This window comes from Podarcis vaucheri (assembly GCF_965113315.1).
Source record: "Podarcis vaucheri genome assembly, chromosome: 6".
Taxonomy (NCBI): domain Eukaryota; kingdom Metazoa; phylum Chordata; class Lepidosauria; order Squamata; family Lacertidae; genus Podarcis; species Podarcis vaucheri.
This window is the reverse complement of record NC_138764.1, coordinates 8,604,838-8,625,151: the sequence shown is the minus strand read 5'-3', so window position 1 is coordinate 8,625,151 and position 20,314 is coordinate 8,604,838. Positions and strand designations below refer to the sequence as shown.

Sequence of the window (20,314 nt, the reverse complement as noted above, 5' to 3'; positions counted from 1 at the left end):
GCATTTCTCCAAATAAGCTTTCTTTGCCCTCAGTGGCATTAGCATATAGTCGAATCCTATTAGTGACATAGCACTGTGATGTCATCGCACTCACTCTTCCATCCAGTCTCTTCCACTTCCAAAGTGATTTCTTATGCTCATTCATCGCACTGTTTTATTTTCTTCTGCCTCCATAGCAGCCCCCACCCCTTCCTCCTGAAATGATCTATCTAGTCTCCACTTCAAATGAAAATAAATAATAAATACCTTCTCCAGCTCTGACTCCCCAGTCTCTACTCCACTCCTATGGCTCACTCCACTCCAGTCTCCCTCAATCAAAATTGTCCTCTTTAGACCCCCATGAGAAGAACGACAGGCCACCAAGGAGTTACTGTGGGTAGCAGAGGCAGCAGAACTCAGCTCCTGCTCTTTAGGTGCTCCGCATGCTTCCACAGCAGTGCACCTTGCGCCAGGGGCACATGTACATTCACAGTCCCTTCCTCCTCTTGAGCCCAGCCCAGTTCTTTTTCATCCTCTGCATTCCCTCGCACCACTGAGCCCTGGAGAGAGAGGTTAATTGGGAGTGGGGAAGAGGGAGGGGAGGGGAGGGGAGGGGAGGAGACCCTCCTCCCGAGACCCTGTGCAATGACTTGCAGCCAGGTCCTGCAGGGCTGAAGATTTTCTAAATTAAATATATATATTAATGCACTTTTGGGCACCTGGAAATCCAAGACCTCCCCCTGCCACCTGGAGGGAGGCAGGCAAACCTGGAGACTTCAGGTCAGCCTAAAGGGCCTGGCAACTCCACTAGGCAACAACTAGGAAGAGTTTGTGAGCACCTGATTATCTGATCTGCACACATTTCATTCAGCTCTTATTTTCCTAATATGGCCTTATTGAAGCACGTTCAGAAAATACAAAAAAAAATTGAATATTCGAAAGTAGCACTGTAATGTAAACACATTTAGTTTATCATTCTCCCCCCCCCCCCAATACCGAATGTATTTTCAGCATTATTGAGTTTTTGAACTATGCTGCAAAACATAGTTTGGGGTATGGGCACCCCTTGTAAAAATGTTCACGTTCCTTATTCTGCCTTCACTTGCTATTACTGGCACCATGAAATAGTTAAATATGATAGTTACAGTTAGGTAGCCGTGTTGGTCTGCCATAGCCAAAACCAAATAAAAAACTTCCTTCCAGTAGCACCTTAGAGACCAACTAAGTTTGTTATTGGTATAAGCTGACATGTGCATGCACACTTCTGTATGTACACGAAAGCTCATACCAATAGCAAACTTAGTTGGTCTCTAAAGTGCTACTGGAAGGATTTTTCAAAAATTAAATATGATAGTGTTGTCATAGTCCAGATTTTCCGGACATATTCAGAACACAACAGTCGGCAGCAGTGTCCTGGTGGAATTTGGGCAAATGACCGGGACGCATGGCAGCCCGTGTTGGCAGTGCTGTTTTTCTATAAAAATAGCTCAAAATCAGCATTTTTTTAAATAAGTGATTTTGCCCCAAAAGCTCAACAACTTTTCTGTCCAGAGTTTCACTGCTTCACCTACATTGGCTCCCAGTACGTTTCCGAGCACAATTCAAAGTGTTGGTGCTGACCTTTAAAGCCCTAAATGACCTTGATGCAGTATATCCGAAGGAGCGTCTCCACCCCCATCGTTCTGCCCAGACACTGAGGTCCAGTGCCGAGGGCCTTCTGGCGGTTCCCTCGCTGCAAGAAGCCAAGTTACAGGGAACCAGGCAGAGGGCCTTCTTGGTAGTGGCACCCGCCCTGTGAAACGCCCTCCCACCAGATGTCAAAGAGAACAACAACTACCAGACTTTTAGAAGACATCTGAAGGCAGCCCTGCTTAGGGAAGTTTTGAATGTTTGATGTATCATAGTATTTTAATATTCTTTTGGAAGCCGCCCAGAGTGGCTGGGGAAACCCAGCCAGATGGGTGGGGTATAAATAATAAATTATTATTATTATTATTATTATTATTATTATTATTATTATTAAACACAGCCTGTTCTCTATATGTTTTCTGTATTGGTATCTACTTCCTGGACTGTGGCATTGCTTAACATTTGATCTCATGTGTTGTTAATTTTGGAAAACGTCACTATAAATCCATTTTTAAGGAAAAAGAAAGAAAAAAAAGAACATTGTGCCCTTTTATTGGTTTAATACTGTTTTCATACTTACTGCTCTTTGGGTAGAATTTTCCAAACTTCACATTAGTCAGAGTTGCTCTTGCAAGAAGGAAGAAAGAGAGAGAGAGAGAGAGAATATACCTGAAATGATTATTGCTCTGACCATTCTATACTTTTTAGTCTGTAGGTTTATTGTGGCCTTTCTATGCTTTTGCTTCTGGTTTAATGCTGAGGCTGCAGGACAGAGAAATTCTATCACATCTGCAGGAAGCCATCTCAAGCAGAGCATTACTCCATCTGCTCCGCTATTCCAGGTCTCCCCCAGTGAAACTGCTGCCAGTGGTGTGACATGCAAAGCTTGAGTCAGCTGCGATTTCTTATGCATGGAGGAAAAGATATTCCAGCCCACTTTCTGGACTCCAAGTGATATTAAGATTGCTGTGCTCCGATACCGTCTACATAACAGCAAAGGTCTCTTTGCCACCTGCTGCAACCGAACATGCTAAATTCAGATTTTCTCCCATGGAAGTTTCTTCTTTTCTCAAAAACATATAATAAATAATAATAATTTGTTATTTATACCCTGCCCTTCCCGGTTCAGAAAACTGGGCTCAGGGCAGCTAACAGCAAATTTAAAATATTTAATTGTAGAAGCAGCATAAAATACAGTATAAAAACTGTAACATTCTATGTTCATAAATCAATTTGGGGAAAATCCATCTAATAAGCATTAGATAGTCACCAGGACTAGCTGGCTGAATTGGTCCTACTTGGGCCAGCGAGAAGGCGAGGAGAATTAGCTGTGGGGTCCCAGAGTAGGTGATCTTCATAAAAGGGGAGAGGGAGGGAAGAGAAGGGAAATTAAAGATCAAGCTGAATTCAAATTAAAGGCCAGGCAGAATAGCTCTGTCTTACAGACCCAACAGAAGGAGGTTAAATCCTGCAGGGCCCTGGTCTCATGGGACAGAGCATTCCACCAGGTTGGAGTCATTACTGAAAAGGCCCTGGCCCTGGGGGAGGATAGCCTGACTTCCTTAGGGCCCGGGACCTCTAAACTATGGTTATTCATGGACCTTAGGGTCCTCTGCGGGGCAGACCAGGAGAGGCAGTCCCGTAAATACGAGGGCCCTAAGCCACAAAGGGCTTTAAAGGTCAAAACCAGCACCTTGAACCTGACCCTATACTCCACTGGGAGCCAGTGCAACTGGTAAAGCACTGGGTGAATATGGTCCCATGGCAGAGACCCCATGAGGAGCCTCACTACAGCATTCTGCACCTGCTGGAGTTTGTGGGGCAGTTTCAAGGGCAGCCCTGCGTAGAACAATCAAATAGTTGTGAGGGATACTTCCTTGCTGCAAGTGGACTTCCAGAATTCCACAACTGGGAAGGAAAGAAGAAAGAGCATGCAAATTACACTGATTATGCAAATATCTGATAATTTGATTATGTGATCTAACATAATGTGATTAACCCTCTTATCCAGAATCTAATTAAAGTCAAAGAGTTCAGGAGAAGCAGAGAAGGGGGTGCTGGATACTGACCCCCCAATGCCTACCACTGCCCACCACTGTACTGCATCCAGTCAGCCCATGAAACATGACCGGTTCAGTTGCACCAGGCATGGAGCTTTGGGGGCATAACAGCAGGTGCTGCAACTATGATGGAAGGGGAGAGGCAGGAGGGGCTCTGGATTTTGGTGTCACACAGTGCACCCATGAAATCTGAGACACCAAGGTCTGCCACAGTTTGGAAGCATGTTTGGAAAATGTGTGGTGGAAGGTGTAGCTTTGTGACCGAAAGCTGTTGTTACCATCCAGGGAATGATTTTACCTGGGCTTGCCAAACATAGGGCTTCTGGGAAGGACAATGATGTAACATATTGGAAATTGCTCTAGTGGTTTCAGTGCACCTTTGCAAGTTGACTCTAAGAGTAGCACCTTTGAAAGAGCTGTGGAGGTAAAAGAGGTTGTGTTTTGCTTGCGTGACCTTCTTATTCTAATCCACAGCCATGATTTTCTACACTCCTCTTCTAAAATTTTCTCTTGCTTTTGTTTGGTTATATTTTGTATTGAGTCCCCTCAATGCCTTTCATCACTCTGGCTCAATTTCTCTCTGTGTGTTTCCCTGAGTAGGCATAAATGGATCGGTCTGGTTTTGGGCCATGTCCATTTTGCACATAAGAGGAGTCTTGCTGGTTCAGACCAAAGTGCAGCGTTCTGTTCTCATATCATGCGGAAGACATGAGTGGAAATGCATTTTCTCGCTTGCCGATCCCCGACAGCTGTTATTCAGAGGCAAGTTGCTTCAGATACTGGAAGCAATATAACCATCATGACTAGTTTCCTCTGACAGCCTGATCCTCCATGAATTTGTCATGAAGATGGAGGTGATGAGATTTAGCAGGAGAAGGGGCTAGAGAAAAATAAAGAGATAAATCAATGCTAACACCAATATTTTGAGCTTGAAGGACAAAGAAAAGAAACAAGTCCATTCTTTACAATTTCTGTATTAAACTGTTGTTTTATTTTTTTAATTTTGGGATGTGCGTTGGGTTGAGAGCTGACTGGTGGATAATTACATTCTGACCTATAGATTAATCCAGGAGGTGCAAATTAAGCCAGCTTGTTTAAAAAAACCAAACAAAACTCTCCTCCATTAGTGTGTGTTCTTTTTGTGTGTCTATGTGTTGTGTGCGTCTGTGTGCTATGCAACGGCAACATTAGTGTATGTTTCAAACTTCAGTAAAGTGTCATCCACTCTATAAAGGACGAAGCAGGAGGTCAGCAAAGTTCGTCTTGCCCTCAGTGCAGAAGCAGAGGTAGGCATGGCAAGATTAAAAATGCCCAATTTAGGCCCTTAAAACAGTTAAAACTAGCGCTGTGTTGATATTTTTACTCTTTATTTAACCATCCCTGCAGAGAGAGCACTTTAAGGAAACTATATGTGCTAAACAAACAAACAAAGTCCGGCAGGGGAAGCTCAGTGAAATTTTGGTATCTGGTCTATTCTTGCTCTTACTTGCTTCTTGCTTCTTCTTTTCTCAGCTTCACACCAGTCTCTGGTGCTACTCTGCCTCCCACACTTTCAGAAATAACCATGAGACTGTCAGGTTATCTTTTTAAAAAGAAGAGTGCCTGAGGATTTTTCTTAAAAGGCTCTGATAATCACTTTTGATGATGGTGGTGATGATGATGATAGTAATAATAGTAAAATAATAATAATAATAATAATAATAATAATAATAATAATAATAATAATAATAATAATAATATGACGCTCTCTGCCCAGTCCTCTCTCTGAAGGCAGCTTCCAGGACAGCCACACATCCCGAGGTGTCTCAAGATCATTTCAGGGAAAGCAAGAGGCGAGTAGTTCTGGAGACACCTGCCCCCATGTTGTAAAAAAAGACAGGGAGGGAGGAAGTTAAACCAAGAACATGCACACGCCACTCAGCCGCCTTGTAATGTTTCCAGAAGTTCAGAACAAGAGTAGTCAAACCTCCGTCTCTCAGACCCACACAGATATTTCACCAAGTTTCCCACGTCCAGCTTGACTTTTGCTTTTTCCCTGTGCCTGATTACTTTTCATCCCCACTCTCTGCACAAGTGGTCAGAACAGGATCAGGCCCTCAAGATTCTTCCTGGGTCATGGCGCTTGGGCTACCCTTTCAGTGGCGCTGCTCTGTGCCCTCCTTGTGGCCTTTAGCTTGTCAGGAGTGTGTCCTTGAACTTTGATAATGTCCATTGCTTGCCTTGATTGACAACAGAGGAGTACTTGTGGTGGGCGGGGCTCATCCACACTCACCTTTACTCTGCATTTCTAGGTGAAAAACCGCTCTTTGAGGCAATCTGCAGAAAAACTGAATTGCAGTTTGCTCTGATTCAGCAAAGATCAAGTTTTCCTGGGGAAAGAGGAATCAAGTTTTCCTTGGAGAAGAGGAGGTTAAGGGGTGATATGATAGCCATATTCAAATATATAAAAGGATGTCACATAGAGGAGGGAGAAAGGTTGTTTTCTGCTGCTCCAGAGAAGCGGACACGGAGCAATGGATCCAACCTACAAGAAAGAAGATTCCACCTAAACATTAGGAAGAACCTCCTGACAGTAAGAGCTGTTCGACAGTGGAATTTGCTGCCAAGGAGTGTGGTGGAGTCTCCTACTTTGGAGGTCTTTAAGCAGAGGCTTGACAACCGTATGTCAGGAGTGCTCTGATGGTGTTTCCTGCTTGGCAGGGGGTTGGACTCGATGGCCCTTGTGGTCTATTCCAACTCTATGATTCTATGATTCTATAAGTGGCAGGGCAAAAAAAAGTGCTTAGACACAAACCAGGAAAGTGTGAACCTTTGCCTAGAAAGTGCAGGGCAGACGGTGTGTGTGAGCCCTGTGTCTGAGAGAGCATATACAAAAGTGTCCAACTTTTGTTGGGCTGGAACGTCACCTTGCTCTGCCCCCTACTGCACATGCGCTTGGAAGGTTCAGCAGGAGGAAATGCAACTCTCAGTCCAAAAGCAATTCCCCATCCCAGCCATAAGGGGGGAAACAATGCTGTCCAGGGTTGTAAAGACTGTGGAGAGAATAATTGGGTGCATTCTTCCCACCTTGGATTAAATCTATGCTTCCAGGTGCCATAAGAAAGCTGCAGAGATGATCTCTTTCAGCTTCTGCCTTCTGGAAGGAGGTACAGGGTTATAAAGACTAGGACTAGCCGCCTGAGAAACAGTTTCTATCCAAATGCGATTTTGGTTTTAAACGCAGTGTAAGGTAGCCTTTATGTGAGTATATTGTATTCAATAATAAGAGTTTTTAGGGGCTAACCAGGCTACGATAGCTGGGATAGCAGGCTTGTGGGTTTTTGAATGTCTGATGTAGATTTTTTTCAATTTCATTGTTCTGTATGGGACAATGACAATAAAGGTTATTATATCGTATCGTATCGTATCGTATCGTATCGTAAGGTCTCAAAACTTGTACTTTTTCTTCTAACGGGCAAGGAGTGGTTTCTATTTTGGCTGTTTACACACAATTCTTTTAAAACACATTCAAAGCTCATTTCCCCTCAAAGAATTCTGGCCACTGTCATATTCGCCACACAGAGTTACAGTTCCCAAGAACTCTTCTCAGTTTAAGACTGAGGGGCGAGATGTTCTTTGAATATGTGGAGTGTGTACATTCATCTTATTTTACTTCTGCCCTGTTTCAGTTGTTCTATGATGTTAGTGTTGTGTGATTGTTCTGGAACCTGCAGATCAAAAATCCTTAAAATGGAGGGAAAGGTCCGTAGAGGAAGGGGGGAAACCAGATCCGCTTCACATGTGAACATTCCTGTCACCAGCTGAATAAATAAGTATTTATTCAGCCAGTTTTGGCAGCCTCTAGAGTTTTGCTCAGCCTGTGGCATACAGGCTTCACTAATGGAATAATTGACAACCAAGCCCTTAATTTCCTGACAACATTAAATTTTCCACACCAGAGCAGCAAGCTCATTGAGGTGGAGACGCTGCTCCAAAAAACAGACCAATGTATGTGGGCTAACAGCACCTCATACCTGTTTAACTGCAATACTCAGAGGCCTAGGCTACTGGTGGTAAAATGGTCTCCACCACTTCAGCCCACAAGCTAAGGTGGGGTAACATTTTGTAACGTTCTGTGCAAATTGAAAACCAGCACAGCAGGCAAATGGCTGGGATGGAACATTTCTGTTTCCCATAGATTTCATTGGGAAATAAGTGCAAATGCCAATGAAGCGTGGGCCTCTGACTCTAGGCTAGCAAAACCCACAATTAGTACTGGTCTTGGCAAACCTCCAGCTTTTTTCTATTTTGAAACTGAGAACAGCTGGGAAAAAATCCTGGAAAATGTTGTGAAAATATCCAGTATTTTGCCGTATCCTTTTTAGTGCCATTGTTATTTCTGCCTGCTGTGCTTCATTGCCATTCTCTCTCTCTCTCTCCCCCCCCCCCCCCGCTGCCCCTGCTTTTTTTGGCTCCTGTATCATCTTGGATTATTCATATGGGTGATCCCACCAAAATGGGATCAAGCAAATGAGATGACATCATAACGTAAGGTCAAAAATAAATATCTGATTGACCTATGTGATAACTGAAGTGACCTTAAAGAAAGATGAGAGAGAGGGAGGAAGGGAGCTGAGGGTGTAAGATGAACAGGAATGTATTCTTGGAAAATCTCCTTTTTTTTAAAAAAAGGCAGGGGTTCTTTTTGACAATGCTGAAAGTGCTTCCCCAAACAGTGAGCCATTTTGGCTCAGCCTTAGTCAAAAACTCATTTAACTTCCCTTGACTTTCCTTGTTTTGTCCAAGTGGGAGACTTCATTTTAGGACAACTCAGAGAAGAGAGAGTGTTGTTTGTCACCCCAATCTCTGAGCAGTGTGAGATTCCAGGGATTCAAGGTGCTTTCCCAGGGTTCATGTTTACTTTTGGAAATGAGGCACAGTGGAGACTGTGGTATCCTTAGGATATGTGATTTATTTACACATTTAGACAACCTGAGCTTATGATGGAGGGACTCACCAACACACTTGGATTCAAACAGAAAACAGCTATTGCTCTCAAGCATTGCTCTGTCTCTCTCTCCAGCTTGCTGCTTCCTTCCTAGGTCACATCACGGCTCTCCACTCTCTGCTCTGAAGTTTGGCTTTATTCCTTCTCGCTATCTGCAAGTTGAGGGAGGAGGGTTGAAGGTCCCACCCATTTGCCATCTCCCACAGAGCCCCTTGTTGTTTAGTCGTTTAGTCGTGTCCGACTCTTCGTGACCCCATGGACCAGAGCACGCCAGGCACTTCTGTCCTCCACTGCCTCCCGCAGTTTGATCAGACTCATGCTGGTAGCTTCAAGAGACCATCCAACCATCTCATTCTCTGTCGTCCCCTTCTCCTTGTGCCCTCCATCTTTCCCAACATCAGGGTCTTTTCCAGGGAGTCTTCTCTTCTCATGAGGTGGCCAAAGTATTGCAGCCTCAGCTTCACAATCTGTCCTTCCAGTGAGCGCTCAGGGCTGATTTCCTTCAGAATGGAGAGGTTTGATCTTCTTGCAGTCCATGGGACTCTCAAGAGTCTCCTCCAGCACCATAATTCAAAAGCATCAATTCTTCGGCGATCAGCCTTCTTTATGGTCCAGCTCTCACTTCCATACATCACTACTGGGAAAACCATGGCTTTTACTATACGGACCTTTGTTGGCAAGGTGATGTCTCTGCTTTTTAAGATGTTGTCTAGGTTTGCCATCGCCTTTCTCCCAAGATGCAGGCGTCTTTTAATTTCGTGACTGCTGTCACCATCTGCACTGATCATGGAGCCCAAGAAGGTAAAATCTCTCGCTGCCTCCATTTCTTCCCCTTCTATTTGCCAGGAGGTGATGGGCCCAGTGGCCATGATCTTCGTTTTTTTGATGTTGAGCTTCAGACCATATTTTGCGCTCTCCTCTTTCACCCTCATTAAAAGGTTCTTTAATTCCTCCTCACTTTCTGCCATCAAGGTTGTGTCATCTGCATATCTGAGGTTGCTGATATTTCTTCCGGCAATCTTAATTCTGGCTTGGGATTCATCCAGCCCAGCCTTTTGCATGATGAATTCTGCATATAAGTTAAATAAGCAGGGGGACAATATACAGCCTTGCCGTACTCCTTTCCCAATTTTGAACCAATCACTTGTTCCATATCCAGTTCTAACTGTAGCTTCTTGTCCCACATAGAGATTTCTCAGGAGACAGATGAGGTGATCAGGCACAGAGCCCCTTAATTCCCCCTTAATGGCTCGCCATCCAGGCTATCATCTCAACAGGAAGCTAGCCTGGCTTATCCAAGAATTAGAAGCTTTGATTAAATTCTAATGCTTGCTGGATGCAGGGATTAGAGGAGTCTGGCACACATCTTAACACCTGAAATTAATAACAACATGTTGCTATCCTTATCAAAATTAACAATGGGAAAAGTTCTGAGAGGGCAGCAGGTTGGACACCAGATTCTAGGTGTTAATACATCCCTGGGTCCTAAGCTCATACTCTGCCTTGATCCTGAAAAGATCTGCAATTGCGCTTGCAATTGATCCGTCCTTTGAGCATCCCGGGAGCCTGGCCCTCGGTGCCAGCATTGCACAGTTCCTTCCTAGCACTTAGCAGGCACCAAAAATCTTCTTTGTGTGTCTTGTGAATGGGCTGATTTATTGAAACGGCTGTAGCTGAGGCAACCAGTCTGAATCAATAGATCAAAAAGGTGCTGCGGAGGCTATCACCACCAAGCCACTTGTTGAAATCCCACTCACAGCCATCTAAAGATCGTTTTACTCCTTCTGTATAATTGTCTCCACCAGTGTGGGATCTGATGGACATGAAACTGCAAACCATTTCCCTGTCTAGAATCCACCAAACCCTGACAATGTTAAATCCCTGTGTAGGCTGTCTAGCTGCTCCCACATCTAGAACAAGCCCCTCCAAAGCAGACTTCAGCGCCTTCCATCTCCTTGCCTCCCCCTTGCAATATCACCATCATTACATCCCAATATCCCTGCCTGTTTTCTTTGTTCATAGATAACAGAATCATAGAGTTTGAAGGGAACCCAAGGATCATTAAGTCCAACCCCCTGAAATGCAGGAATATGCAGCTGTCCTATGTGGGGATTGAACCTGTAGCCTTGGCATCAGCACCATGCTCTAACCATCTGAGCTATCCATGCTTCCTGTTGTACCAGCCTCTGCTCTCAAAAGGTGGCCTGCTCCCTCAAAAGTCTCTATCCTTTCCTCCTTGCTGCCCCATGTGCTTGGAACTAGGCATAGGTAGTGCTGTCAGTTTTGGCCTCTCTCAGTTTCTTATTTTTTTACTCTTCAGTTCTCTGCATTTCTGCATCAGGTTCCCAATTTTTAGCACCAACACAATACCAACTCTTCTGCTTTATTCAGATCCCTCCTTGAGCAAAACCCTCCAGTTCCCACGTCCAACTGTTACATCCTGTAACTAAGCCTAAGTTCCTGCAAATAATATAGCCACATGTTTGTGGTTATTGTTTACTACTGCCTCTGCTGCCTGTCTCTATTTCTCCTGTGTCAATTTTTAAATTGTAACCTCCTCTGTGCACCCATAAGCTGTAAACACAATGATTGTGCTATATAAATACGCACAGGTCCTGCCATCAGCCAGCTCGCTATGTGAAATTTCACTCATCCAAACATAAAGAATTTGGCCCAAACCTTGCTATACACTCCGCAGATTCAGGTTTCTGAACAGCCAAGTGTTTGCCCACTTGTTTGTGCTTTGCTGGCCAGCAGCTGCCATTTTCAGTCAAGCAGGGAGCAATTAAGCGAGTGGGATCAGACAAATCAGGAAGCAGGAGAGCTCAGGCAAATAATTATTTCCTTGTCCCTCTTTTGCTGGTCGGTTTGCAGCCATTTCAAGAATAAACCATGGGGGGGGGGAGAATCTACAAATAATGGTGTAGAAATGTTCCCATAGGAATCAACGGAAATTGTGGACTCGCTATGCAAATGCTCACCTAACAAATGATTTCCAGGGAATGCATTGCATTTGCTAAGTGGGGCCTGTGTGTAACATAACATGTAGTGGATGGTTGGGCACTGGCCTCCTCACCTGACCTCCTCACAGGTGAGTCACCTGTTTCCCCCATGAGGAAGGAAGACTAACATGCCTTGCTGATCTCCCTGCCCCCTCACCTCTTCCTCTCTCCTTCCCAAAAAAAGCAACAGTGACTTTGCTGTCATGAGGTCACTTGAGTGCTGGCGGCCCACCATGCAATCCACCACTGAAGATAGTAAAGGTAAAGGTACCCCTACCCGTTCGGGCCAGTCTTGACAGACTCTGGGGTTTGTGCGCCCATCTCACATCTATAGGCCGGGGGCCAGCGCTGTCCGGAGACACTTCCGGGTCACGTGGCCAGCGTGACAAAGCTGCATCTGGCGAGCCAGCGCAGCACACGGAACACAGTTTACCTTCCCGCTGGTAAGCGGTCCCTATTTATCTACTTGCACCGGGGGTGCTTTCGAACTGCTAGGTTGGCAGTCGCTGGGACCGAACGACGGGAGCGCACCCCGCCGCGGGGATTCGAACCGCCGACCATGCGATTGGCAAGTCCTAGGCGCTGAGGTTTTACCCACAGTGCCACCCGCGTCCCACTGAAGATAATGTAGCATAAATGTTCATATAAATGTGGTTGACTAAGCAAGCGTGAAAGAGTAGCATGGGATGTGGGCACAATGCTTAGAATGTGGGCCCCAAAGTGTGTATCACCAGCAGCTCAACATCAAGGGGGTGAAAGGGGACTTGTTGACTTGCCACTAGAGCTGAATGAATCCTCACCACCACTTCCAAATTCCTCTCTGCACGTTTTTTTATGGTGAAAGTTTTCAAAACATGCTCTGAGTGTGCAATATTTTATATTTGACATCCGATGTCCAAAGATTTTGCAGGAGTAGTCAGTGTTTGACACCTTCTGGCAGCTGACATACAGTAGCTCTCAGGATCTGTCAGGCTGCATTTATTATTATATTTCCCTCATCCAATCCTTCCCCCAAGGAGGTCAGAGCAGCGTACAGAGTCACTGCTGCTGCTTTATCTTCACAAACATCTGAGGCTGCAGCTTAGGCCGAGAATGACCTGGGTCAAAGTCACACTCGGCTGAGAGTGGATTTGCACATGGGAGTCCTGTTCTAGGAGCCATAGGATACAGCAGATCTCCACCCTCTGCAGGCAGAGAGGCAGATCCACAGGCACAGCAACAAGTCCGCCCATTGGCACATCCTCCTTGTAGCCACTGACACCTCCACATTCTTCCATTCTCCACCACTGGTGTCCCAGGAGCCATTCCATGGGCACTGGGAGAGTAGATCAGGGGAGGCTTCAGACTCCTGTTTCCTCAATACTTAAGGGGGGGAGCCTCACCAGCCGCTGAACAAAGCTAACAAAATGCTGTCTTTGCAGAGTTTTTAGTACTTTAGTCTCTGTTCCCACAGCCTCCCTCCCCACACCTAAAAACATAGCCTTGCCAGCCACTGCAGAGACAGTTAGTACAAAAAAGACGGTGAAGAAGGAGAATCCAGTGGCTGCCGAAAGGTGGGGTGGGGTGGGGGGAATCAACCATTGGCCATACGTAAAGTAAGGTCACCCAACCCCTCTCCCAAACTTCTCAGATACTTGCCTACCTATCCTTCCCCCTCATGAAAGTGAACACCCCAATCTAGAACCCACCTCAGAAAGGGAGTGGTTGTCCCATCAAAAAGTGCTGGGAAGTTTTGTCCACTGCAAGCACAGTCCAAGCCAGGTCAGGAAACCTTTGCCATCTTGTCATGCAGCCAGTGATTGTACACGCACGCGAGAAGGAACAACGATGACCCAAACAGTGATTTTGCCGCAAGTCCTGATCGTTAGGCACAGTTCTGGGTTTTAGCTGCATTTCTCCACACATGCTTAGGAACAAAACAGTCAATGGCTTTAAGGGGCTTTTCCTGAGCAAGTCACAGGGAGGGGTCAGTAGTGTGACATACGAAGGACTCTGGCAACCGAGAGCCTCCTGGGGACCGTCTAATTTGCAGCAGAGGTTGGGAAAGCTTAATCCCTTTAAATTTCTCTTTATTGATTGGGGATTTGCGGCTAAATCACTCGCTATAGAAATGCATTTGCTCCCTCATTCAGAGTGCATTAACAGGCCAGAGAAGGAAGGGTAGGCAAGGCTCCTCCGGGAGTGTGATTGTGCGACATTGGCCAGAGCAGGGAAGGGGCTGGCTTGAGTCCTTGAGAATGCAGAGCCTGGGGAAATTCCAAGGGACACCAGAACAACCTGACAAGATTTAGAAGGGCTTGAGAGCAGGCCTTGAATGGGCCATTTGCCAGAATAGGATTCAATTTCTCCTGCAGCTCAGAATTGGGTGGTTCAAGGGGCTTATGGCTGTGGCTTCAGCTAAGGAAGATGCAAAAGCAGAAGCTTCCCTGGTCCCAATTCCTCTCACTGTATACAGGTAAAGGAAGCCCTGACCATTAGGTCCAGTCACGGGCGACTCTGGGGTTGCGGCGCTCATCTAGCTTTACTGGCCAAGGGAGCTGGTGTTTGTTCGCAGACAGTTTTTCCAGGTCATGTGGCCAGCATGACTAAGCCGCTTCTGGCGAACCAGAGCAGCGCACGGAAACACCATTTACCTTCCCGCTGGAGCGGTACCTATTTATCTACTTGCACTTTGACGTGCTTTCGAACTGCTAGGTGGGCAGGAGCAGGGACTGAACAATGGGACTGTATATAGAAGGAGTATAACTGGGGTTCCTAAAGGAGCACCACTTTTGGGTGTCATCTTAGGAAGAGGGGCATCAAAGATCACATTACTTAAGTAACATTACTTGATAAATTGATAAATTCACCTAATAAGCAAAACAGTTTTGAAGAATACTTTGTATTTAGATTTGGGTGGGGATAGAATCATAGAGTTGGAAGAGACCACAAGGGCCATCGAGTCCAACCCCCTGCCAAGCAGGAAACAATCCTGTGCTCCTTCAGCTGTTCCTGGACTACAACTCCCATCCCTCCTGACTCCTGGTGACGCTGGCTGGGGCTGATGGGAACTGGAGTAGGCCATAGGTTTCCCACCTGTTTTAGATTGTGACTTCTACAATGCACCAGTGTATCATCTTAGAACAGGCATTCCTTTGTGTTGGAGGGAGAAGGGGGAATTCCTCTTAAGATGGTGATTGCCATGAACAGTTTTTATAAGTTTCTTATAACGGGTTTGTTTTTTAATAGATAAAAAATCCACTACCTGATGAAGCAGGACACCATTTTGGATGGTTAAAAGGTTGTGAGTGTGTTTTAATTGCTTGATTTAACCAATATTGATTTAACCCTATTTAAAAGTGCATAACTTTCAAAAGATTATTAGGAAACTGTCCTAAAACCAAATCAGACCATTGGCCCATCCAGCCCAATTCTGCCAACCTTCGACAGCACCTTTCCAGGGCTTCAGCCTGGAATTTCTGCCAGCCCTGCCTTGAGTTGTCAGGGACTGACTATGGCAGGTGTGGGAAGCCTTAGGCCCTCCAGATGTTGCTGAACTCTGACTTCCATCAGTTTTAGCAAGCAGTTCTAATGACCAGGGGTGGTGGGAGTTGTAGTGTAGCAACATCTGGAGGGCCAAAGGCTCCTCACACCTGGATGATGGGATCTTATGCAGGCAAAGCATCTGATCTAACCCTGAGCCGCAGCCCTTTCCCAGATGGGGAAAAGCCAGGTATCAGGTTGCTCAGAGGCCCTAGGAGAGCTGCCTAGGCAGAAGGCCACCTTTGCCGTCCTGTAGGCTCAATGCCTGCAGCCTAACACACCAAGGCATCTTCAAGCCATTGAGTGGAGAAAGCAAGAACAAAACAAAACAAAACAACAAGGAGCCCTATTGAATTAGAGCAGGAAGCAAGAACAAAACAAAACAAAACAACAAGGAGCCCTATTGAATTAGAGCACTGAGCCCAGCATACCACTTCCCACAGCAGCCCACAAACAAATTGGAAAGCACCAGTGGAAGAGAGCTGATGTTTGCCACACAGCTGGCATTCAGAGGCACATTGCCTCTGCACATGGAGATACCACACAGCCACAATAACTATAAACCAAGCATAGGCAGTGGAGTGTCTTCCAGGTGCTGCTGGACTACAGCTCCCATCTCCCCTGAACATGCTGGCTGGGGCTGATAGGTGTTGGAGTCCAACAACACTGGGCCCCATGTTGGCTACCCTGTTACAAGCCCATTGATAATTCTCTCTTCCCAGAATTTTTCTAATTTCTGTATCACAGCCCTGGGATCCCAGACTCTCCTTTAGGAATGGGCCTGGCTGCACTCCCCCTTTTTGTTTTATCAGAAAAATGGGAAGGAGTAAATACGGTACATGACTTTTCTCTGAGGCTTATAAGCCAATAGGAGGAGGAGGAGACTGGAGGTTTGCAGCCTCTCATCAGCCCTACCTTTGCCAACCTCCACTACAGCAGATTACTGGCTGGGCTACTCATGAGCAAGCAGCAGCTTCTTCTTTAAAGCTCTCAGGGGTGGGGCCATCAACATAATTTATGGCAGTGTGTTATATACCTCATTTAAATTCTCTGCAAAGTACTTTCCTCTGTCCTTCCTGAATCTCCTGCCAACCAATTTGACTGGGTTTTTCCTCAAGTTCTAGTATCGTGAGAGAGGGAGAAAAAACTCTCTTCAATTTCTCCACACCAAGAATAATTTTATAAACCTCCATTTTTGCCCCCATTATTCTTCCCTCAACACTAAAACAGCTCCAAACATTTAGCTTTTCCTTAGAATAAAGGAGCTCCTTGCTGCCTTCCGCTGCTCATCTTGCTTGCCATTTTCCAGCTCAACAATACCCCTCTTGAAATGGGGCATCCAGACCTGTTCACATTATTTGAATGCGGCCTTGGCAGAGATTTATAGAAAGCTATTATGATATTGACAGTTTTATTCTTGATCCCTTTCCTAGCGATCCCTAGCATGGAATTGCCTATTTCGCAGCTGCTGCACATTGAATTGACCTCTTTATTGAGCTGTCCACCATGACCACAAGATGTTTCTCCTGCTCCATCACTGCCAGTTCAGATCCCATCCATGTATATTTATAGCTAATTTGGGACTCTCTTTGCTGCTATCCTTTGACCATATTCCTGGAAGTAAGACCCATTGAACTCCATGGAACTTTCTTCTGGGTAAAGCTTCTTAGGATTGGGCTATTAGTGTTGGACTTCTTCGCCAACAGAGTGTACGCAGTGGCTGGGGCGTTTAAATAAAAGGCTGCCCACAATATCTTTGCTTATTTTTGTTTTTGAATATATAATAATCAAACAGCTGCAAATCACCACTCCACACCAGCACTGTACAAAACATTTGATCAACTTAAATACAGTTTTCAAAGAATCAATTGCCCTATCACATCACGGCGTTCGGTGCAGCAGGTAAACTCCCTCTCTAATTAGTTAAATTGTCAAGAGAGCACAGGTGTGCTGCCATGCAGATCAAGACTACAAACACACACTTCTGAGTAGCACCGTCGACCACCTCAATATTAAGAAAACCCAACAATTAGTACCCTAGGATTTAATTCATCAGACCGATAGCAAGGTATTTCCTGACCTTATCAATTATGCTTTTATGCTGTTTTAAATGTGCATTTTATATTTAACTAACTTTAGTAAAGTTTTCTTTTGAAATGCTTAAGTTAATATATTTTTTGAGGTTGATTTTGTGGCATTAAACGTGCACTTCATAGTTGACATCCTTCGTAATGTGTTATTTTAAAATCTATAAGATAATATTTTTGTTTCCCGTTATGTTGCTTGGAATGTTTACTTGACATTATTCAGCAATGTTTTATTCTGGGTTGTTTTGAGAATTTCCTTAAAAATCTAAAGCGGCATAGAAATGAAATGATCGATCCTGATCTCTCAGTAGTTTTTATTCCACTTCTACAAGGCTGCGAGGTTTTCCTTTTGGGAGAGGGAGAGGCATGCAAAATAGGACTTTGCTATCTCTAAGCATTTCACCATCCTTAAAAGCCTACTGTTTCCTTGGTCTTGCTTCAAGTGTACCTGGGGGTGGGGGTGGAGCTTTTTGTTTGCTACTCTTAGCTTCCCACCTCAACCTCAGCTTTTTCGGAATTTCTGCTTTCCTGACATTTGGTGACCAGCCCTCCCTCCCACGTACTATTATTATTATAACCAGGCTCGCATTTCTCTTTCTCTTTCGACACTTTCTTGTGATGGTGCCTTTTGTAGCTCCACCTTAAGGAACTCTTATCCACCTCGGTCTCCTTACCCCATTAGTACCTCTAGCCTTGGAACTCTGCCTAGCACTTCCTTGAACACAGCCATTATTATTTTTCTGTCTTTGCAAAAGCGAAAATAAAAAATGGACCCGCTCCATGCACAGCAAGCTTTCTTATTGTTCTGGATAGTGCCCTTGGACTATGAACATATATGTTATGTCACCAGCAAGTGCCAACCGGAGGCAGGAGTGTTTTATGCTCCCATTTCTCATCTGTAAACAGCAAGCTGGCACTGATCGGATCACTAGAAAACAGTTAGAGATGCCAGGTTGCCAATATCCCACAGATGGATCTTGTGATGTCACAAGCCAGAGTCTGGTGATTGTTTGTTTGCTTGTTTGCTTTCCCAAACCAAGAAAGGACAGGCAGAGGCTACAACCTCCCTTCCAGCCACTGGCTTACACAATGCCCAACTGCACAAAGTTGTGAGGCAGGCGAAAACCAATTGGCTGATGCCAATTTGCCAGGTGGAAGAAAATCCTGCTCAGCCCCAAATACAGCGGCCAGGAGACCAACTCCTAAGGGCAGTGGGGTCTTCGGCACGCCCAGTGTTTGCTGGCAGGGGGCTGGACCCCTCAATGTTGAAGGAGCAGAGGAGACCGAGCATGGTGTGGTTCAATGGCAGACTCCTCCTGAGCATGAGAAATGAAGCTGTGCTACACTGGGCTCCCCACTCGTCCTCCTCCCAATGGTGTGACATCATGTGTGTGTTGTGTGTCATGCATATGACGTCACACTGGTGCATCGCACATATGATGTCGCACATCTGCCTGATGAAGCGGGCTTTCTTACTGGTGGCGTTGATGTGGTGGAAAGAACTCCTTGCTGAAATTCTAGAATCCCCATCTGTATTGGCATTCTGCTGGCTTTAGAAGAGGCATCTGCTTAGACAGACATTCCCACGATCTCTTGACCTGACTCTCCTGTTTTAATTGCTGTGCTGTTTTAATGGGATTTTTATTGCATATTTTAATCATAGAAGTTTACATTTTAATAGGACTGTTTTATTTAGTTTTTTAATTATGGTGTATTTTTAATTATGCTGAATTTTAACAATGCAGTGGAACCAGGTTTTATGTTTTGAAAACTGCTTAGACGTAGTCTTGGCATCAAGCAGTAAATAAACAAATAAACAATTTAAAAATCTGATAGGCTTGATAGGCTTGGAGCATTGCCCAGCAGTAAAGGGTTAGGGGAGGAGCTAGTGGTAAAGAGGAGGGGCTGGAGATGTAAAGGCTCAGAACAAGGTGAGGGGTGGGGGGCAAAAACAAGTGTTTCGAAAATATGGGGAAGAATGTGTCCATTTTTCCAGTGGGTGGGGGATATTTTATTTCAAAAGATTTTAAAAGCAGTGTTTAAAATAAAGTTGTTCCTGAAATTTAAAGGTAAAAGGACCCCTGAGTCCAGTCGCAGACGACTCTGAGGTTGCAGCGCTCATCTCGCTTTACTGGCCGAGGGAGTCAGCATTTGTCTGCAGACAGTTTTTCCAGGCCATGTGGCCAGCATGACTAAGCCGCTTCTGGTGAACCAGAGCAGTGCACGGAAACGCCGTTTCCCTTCCCACTGGAGCAGTACCTATTTATCTACTTGCACTTTGACGTGCTTTCGAACTGCTAGGTTTGCAGGAGCTGGGACTGAGCAATGGGAGCTCACCCCGTCGTGGGGCCTCGAACCGCCGACCTAGGCTCTGTGGTTTAGACCGCAGCGCCACCCGCATCCCTTCCTGACAGTTACACTGCTGCAGAACTCCTAGGCTTTGAAAGAGGCAACAAATGTGATAATAGCATCACTGGTGAAGGAAGAGGGGGGTGGGGGAGCGCACCACCCCCGGCACCACGATCCGGGTGGGGTGCCATTGCGGCTGGCCCCCCATGCTGGGCACCACACCCCCGCAGGCAGTGCGCCACACCCCCAGGACGTGCACCACACCCCCACCCGCTCTCTGCCCCCAGTGCTGGAGCATGAAGCTCTGCCACTGAATAGCATTGCAGCTACATTTTTCTGGCTTATTAAACATACAACGCTCTTAGAACTTGATGCCTGAAAAGTGCATTCAAATGTTGCAGCCAAAATGTCACAAACAAAATAGTACAACGTAACGTAGTTACATATACATGACATTAGGTCTGTGCACACGCTACCAGTCCAATTTGCGGCCCCAGCTTCTAAATCCAGATTAGACCCAATTTGGTCTGGACCAGTTCAGATGCACCCTAGATCCAAATCCAGAAAACACAGATCTCCAGAAATCCGGTTGACGTGCATTTCAAAACTAAATTGCCCATAATTTTCTTATTATTTCATAGAATCATAGAATCATAGAGTTGGAAGAGACCACAAGGGCCATCGAGTCCAACCCCCTGC

At 45.5% G+C, this 20,314-nt stretch overlaps 1 protein-coding gene across 2 annotated transcripts in view; it reads left to right on the top strand.

The window, feature by feature from the left end:
* TNR (tenascin R) overlaps positions 1-20,314 on the top strand; it is a 395,170-nt gene that overhangs the window by 85,637 nt on the left and 289,219 nt on the right. The window lies entirely within an intron of this gene.